Source organism: Prionailurus viverrinus, chromosome A2, assembly GCF_022837055.1.
Source record: "Prionailurus viverrinus isolate Anna chromosome A2, UM_Priviv_1.0, whole genome shotgun sequence".
NCBI classification, from domain to species: Eukaryota; Metazoa; Chordata; class Mammalia; order Carnivora; family Felidae; genus Prionailurus; species Prionailurus viverrinus.
Genome location: NC_062562.1, coordinates 100,902,108 through 100,908,107, shown reverse-complemented (window position 1 = coordinate 100,908,107; position 6,000 = coordinate 100,902,108). Strand labels below are relative to the sequence as shown.

The window sequence follows — 6,000 nt, the reverse complement described above, 5'->3', positions numbered from 1 at the left end:
GCCGCCAGTCCACAGCTGGGGCCACAGTCAGACTGGTGTGTGCCTTCTCTTCCCCTCTCCTAGGGGCGGGATTCACTGTGGGGTGGCGTGGCCCCTCTGGGCTACTTGCATACTGCCAGGCTTGTGTGCTGGGGATCTGGAGTAATAGCTGGGGTGGATGGGCGAGGTGCACAGGGGCGGGAGGGGCAGGCTCAGCTTGCTTTTCCTTCGGAGATCCGCTTCAGGAGGGGCCCTGTGCACCGGGAGGGAGTCAGACTCGCTGGAGGGATGGATCCACAGAAGCACAGCGTTGGGTGTTTGCGCAGTGCAAGCAAGTTCCCTGGCAGGAACCGGTTCCCTTTGGGATTTTGGCTGGGGGATGGGCGAGGGAGATCGTGCTGGCGAGCACCTTTGTTCCCTGCCAAGCTGCGCTCTGTCGTCCGGGGCTCAACAACTCTCCCTCCCGTTGTCCTCCAGCCCTCCCGTTCTCCTGGCAGAGCTGTTAGCTTATAACCGTCCAGATGTCAAGTCCCGCTTGCTGTTGTAACACACTCCATTCGGCCCCTCTGCTTTTGCCAGCCAGACTCGGGGGCTCTGCTTGACTGGCAGGGTGCCCCTCCACCCCGGCTCCCTCCCACAGGTCCGTGTAGCGCGCACCACCTCTCCGCCCTTCCTACCCTCTTCCGTGGGCCTCTCGTCTGCGCTTGGCTCCGGAGACTCCGTTCTGCTAATCCTCTGGCGGTTTTCTGGGTTATTTAGGCAGGTGTAGGTGGAATCTAAGTGATCAGCAGGATGCGCGGGAAGCCCAGCGTCCTCCTACACCGCCATCTTCCCAGGATTCTCAATTTATTTTATTTTCATTGCAAAAGACATACATGCTTCTAAGTTTTTTAAAAATCAAGCAATAGATTGAAGAAATTTAAGTAAAAAGCCTTCCTCTTTGCACATCCTTCATTCCTACTCCATTCCACAATATCCTCCCCCATTGACAGTTTTTGTGTATGCTTCCAGTAATTTTCCATGCATATATCATCATATATTCTTACATAAACATATCATGCATACAAACACTCAAACCACATTCTGTTGGGAGCTTGCTTGTTCATTTAACACCATATCTTGGAGGTACTTCCATTAGCATATACAGTTTTGCTTTGTTCTTTTTAAAGGATACATATCGTTCCATCGCATGGCTAGATCATGATTTTTTAACCAGGTCCTTGTTAATGCACACACAAAATGTTTCCAGTTTGTAAGCACTGTATTAAAATCAAGGCCACAATGATCATCCTTGCACATGTCTTGACATAATTTTGGCATCATTTCTGTTAAAAAGTGTATGTGTACTGTCCAACCTCCGCTTTCAGTAGCTGTTATTGGCGGTGATTCCCTGTCTCCCCTCGGTAATAGTGGAATATGTCGGCCCGCGCTCTGCCTTCCCAGTGTCTCATAGCAGAGCTCATTAATCCTGCATCACAGGCTCAGCTGCAATCCATTTCTTAGATCCATCCTAAGGGAAGAGCAGAGAGGGAAGAAGAAATGCTGATTATGTTCCAAATATTGCCAGACACAGTAGCTCTGAAAGCAATGATAAGAAAGTAGTTATTTTTACCTATAAACATGGTGATAAACATGGCCCATAGAAATTAATCATTCTAGGCATATAGGGGTGGAATGGAGATTCAAAACCTAGGTTTGTTCTCTTCTGAGTATTTAGTCTCAACGTCTTTTTTTGAAAATTTTGTTTAATGTTTGTTTATTTTTGAGAGAGAGAGAGAGACAGAGCACAAGCAAGGGAGGGGCAGAGAGAGAGAGGGAGGCACAGAATCTGAAACTGGCTCCAGGCTCTGAGCTGTCAGCACAGAGCCCAGTGTGGTGCTGGAACTCATGAACTGCGAGATCACGACCTGAGCCCAAATTGGACACTCAATTGGCTGAGCCACCCAGGCACCCCTTAGTCTCAATGTCTTAATACTTTTTCTCCTTCTTTGCTGTTCTAGTGGTACAGGTATTTGGTCCTACTCACCACGAATGAGACTGGGATGACCTTTGAGCTCCCATGTTATTTTGTGAACTGTAGCCTCTCCTCTTACCTAGCAGTGTCTCTATTCTGGTAACTGGCCAGTAGTATACTCTTTCCTTCTTGTGCCTTGCTCCTATATCCAGGTTTCTCTTCCAGCACCTGACCTGGTATTCTAAATGTTCTAAGACAAGGTACCAGTCTTCTGTGTCTCACATTTCTTTGGGCAATAAGTTATTAAGTTGCCATTTAGCTACAGTGCATAATGTGTGTTTGCTGGTGGGGTATTTGTGGTATTAACAGGAAATGACCTGACATCTGAATTTCTGCTGAGTAGGGTTCTTGTTCATTTGTGGTTCCCATCAGGAAGTTACTTTACCCAATAAAGCACATACTATAAAGCCTACCCTTTGCAAAAAGGAAGAACAAAAGTGTCAAAGTAAGTCACAGAACACAGACATAGGGAACCAAAATGTGTAGACAAGCAGATAGGGAAAGATTCAATTCTCCATTAATAAGTACTAGTAGTAGGCAGTTTGTAAAGTGTTTTCCAGGGAAGACACACTTTCTTTGCAGTACTAATGGTGAACAAACTAAGAATTTTCTGCGAACAGTGAAATCATCAATATGAGGAGTAGTTTAATATAGTACATGTAACAATATTCCAGCACAGAATGGGGTTAGGCAAGACTCGCTGAAGACCCATAGAAGGGAAATGCATAAAAGAAACAAACAAAAAGAAACTATTATCTTTTCCATATTAGATCAAGTTTTTACCAGTTCTTCAGGGAAGAGTAATTAAAATTTAATACTAATAACTAACCCGTGTGTATCATTTACTTTTTTTTTTTGCAGAACACTCCTTTATTATAGCAATGTATAAAGCAAGTATACCATTAAAGGTTTACAACCACAACTGTACATTATTATGACTGTTGGTGTTACTCAGCTTGCTCGCATTTAGGGGAATAGCTTATACATAATTCTTGAAATTCACTGAACTTCTTCATAAAAATGTGGGATTGAAATGCATGAACACATTTCTAAGCAGATCTAAATTTTCACTCTCCTGAGCAGCTCTAAATTTTCACTCTATTCCTAGCCTCAGCATTTTCACACATCCTTTGCGAGTTCACCAAACTCAAGGCCTTTTGTTACTAAGAGAACCAGCAAGGCTACGTTTGCAGTGGCAACATCCTTACAAGATAATGAATAAAAATTGGTGTTTACCAATAGATTTTTGACCTCGTTCCTTCTTCCTTTAGGGCAACCGAACTTTCACTGGGCATTCAGTCCAACCACTAAAGACTGAGTATCCTTCAAATCCCTCCTTTAAAAGCACTTCAAACAGGCATTTCCATTTTAATAGTCCAGTGAGGATTGTACCCTTCAATCTGAAAGCCCTCAGCCTTGAAGTCATCAATTGTCTCAACTTTTGGAGGGATTTTTGAGCTTGGGTAAAGGCAGTGGTTCTTGCTGTAGCTGCATTTTCAGGTAAATATGTGCATCTCCCAAAGTATATACGAAGTCACCTGGCTTCGGGGCAGTACTATCATGTATGTAGGTGGGCAGGGTGGAGCGGGCGGTGTGGAAGGGCACACCCAGGTCCAGGTCTCCTGACCTTCAGTACAGCTGTCAGGACAGCTCACCGTTCACCGTGTAGGACTGGCAAAGGGCATGGCATGGAAGTAAGGCCATAAGACGAGGATCTTTTGGATTCCATCCACACAGGAAAGATGATGGTTTTGGTTGTGTCAGTCACCTTTTGCAGACCTTTTGGTCTACTCCTTGACCTGAATAATCTGAATCCTTATCTTTGTATTCTGCCCCCAAATGCCTCTCTACTGATAGCCATAAACTGGGCCCAAATCCCCTTCTCTGTTGGAGAATCCCAGGCTGTCCAAGAAATCTCAGGGTGCACCGGCATCGCAGATATTCACTCCCTTGGAAGACAGTTCCCTAGCATTTGTAGGTCTCTTGGTAAAACCACAGCAACTCCTCCAAAACACCCTTTCAGAATACACGTTTTGTTGTCAGCAGAGGAAATTGATCTCTCACTCTGGCTATAGTGCGCCTGCGTGCAGAGCACCCACAGCATGCTGGAGCGTTGTGGTCATCCTTCCGGAACCTGCAGTGCAGGCAGGATGTGCTGCTCCCTGTGGGGTGGCGGCCATGACTGGGAGCCCCCTGCTGCGGGGCTGTAGGAGCAGGTGGCGGGCGGGCAAGGTGGTGTGGGCCCTTCTGTGTGCCTCTTTTCCCTCGTTTACTCACTTCTGAGAAGCTTGCTTCCTTGGACAATTACTACATTAACGCACATATGGAGCCTTGAGAATGGTATATGGTGCAAGAAAGCGAGCAGTTTGACATGATATAGCTCAGGCTTTGAATTCTGAATTGGTCACATAACCACCAATGTCAGTATTTTCAAGGATGAACACAACAGTATCTGTCATCCTACATGTATTTCTGGAATCTTGCCATTCTCACATAAAGAGGTATAGTCAAATTCTCCTCTAGCTGAAAATGTGTGGATTTGTGACTACCTTATATAACCAAGAATGTGACAGAAGTGACACTGTGTGACTCAGAAGCTAGGTCAGAAAAGGTGATGTGACTCCCCTTGCTTGCAAGAACACTTGTGCCAAAATCTAAATCATTGTGTAAGCAATCCAGGTATCCTGAGGCTGCCATGCTATGAGGAAGCCCAAACTAGTTTACATGGAAAAGCTCTAACTCTCTCTCTCTCTCTTTCTCTCTCTCTCTCTCTCGGTAGGTAGATAGGTATCTTTTTTTTTGTTTCAATTTGAAAGTAGTCATTTATTAAACTGACTAGATTATAGAAATAATCATAGTAGATACCTTAGATCATCCTTCTAATAAAGCTCTTGATCTGGTCTTCTCTGTTGTCGGCATCTCCACCTGCTACAAAACAGGTGGACTTTTTCTTCATCCCCACTTGTGGAGAAGATAATCTGAAGGGCCATAAGAAGTTGTTTGCTTCTTTGAGATGTTTTCCATCAATATAGATCTCGTGATTCAAATCCTCCATGTAGATGATGCCATATTTACCAGGAGATTGAACAATCAGTGTTTTAGCTGTCAGGGTAATTCACTTGTCGTTGATTTTGTCATAACCATGTTTGCAAATCATTTCATTCACCAACTTCAAGGTTGGGTATCCCCTTGCTATATATGGTTTCACAATCTTTAGCATGTTAACTGAAGCCTTGTTGAGCTTAACAAAGGTGCCATGGAAGATCTGGCTAAGACGAAGAAGCTGCAACACCTGTAATCTTTGGGCTTACACCATTGATATCTCTGATGCTGATGACAAATGCCATTTTGGGTTCTGCAGAAGTTGCCAGCTTTTCTTGCCATCTTAGCCATTTGAATCTCAGTTCTATACATTTGCCTATATTCCCTGTGGTGATGCTTGGCTTTTTCACAGAGAAGCTGCCACCTTGCCTTTTGAAACATCTTTGGCAAATTTCTTTCTCAAATGCTAGATCTTCAACATTTTGAAATTCCTTCACTTTTTCTTAAGGGTTTCTGGCACAACAGGAACCTTCTTTTTCTTCTCTTTTGTACCCTCCATGGTTCCAGCTGGAAAACAGCTCTAGACAGATATCTTGATATCAGTATATCTCAAGAGAGAGAGAGGGAGACCAGCTTTTAGTTTCAGTATAGCTGATATCTGACTGTGGCCTCATGAGAGAGCCAAAGACAGAGTGGCCCAGCTGAACATTTCTTAAATATCAAGTCCACATATTCTGTTAACCTAATAATATGAGTGTTTTATGCCACTAAGTTATGAAGTGAATTTTTACAATGCAGTAGTAATTTAGGATTGACATCTTGTGATCTTCAGCAAGTCATTTGATTTATAGGAGGCTTGGCTTTCTTACCTGTAAGATAGTGGCAAAGATAACAGCTAAGGAGGGTAAGTATTAAAGTAGCCCACTTGATAAACTACTCCTAGTAGCAAGACCCATCCTCATGTG

The 6,000-nt window shown here is 44.0% G+C and overlaps 2 pseudogenes; both read right to left on the bottom strand.

Moving 5' to 3' along the window:
• Positions 1-3,342: 3,342 nt before the first annotated feature.
• On the bottom strand, positions 3,343-4,690 carry LOC125153628 (thymidylate synthase-like; annotated as a pseudogene).
• A 169-nt stretch (positions 4,691-4,859) lies between these two features.
• LOC125153620 (60S ribosomal protein L7-like) lies at positions 4,860-5,594 on the bottom strand (annotated as a pseudogene).
• Between the last annotated feature and the right edge of the window lie 406 nt (positions 5,595-6,000).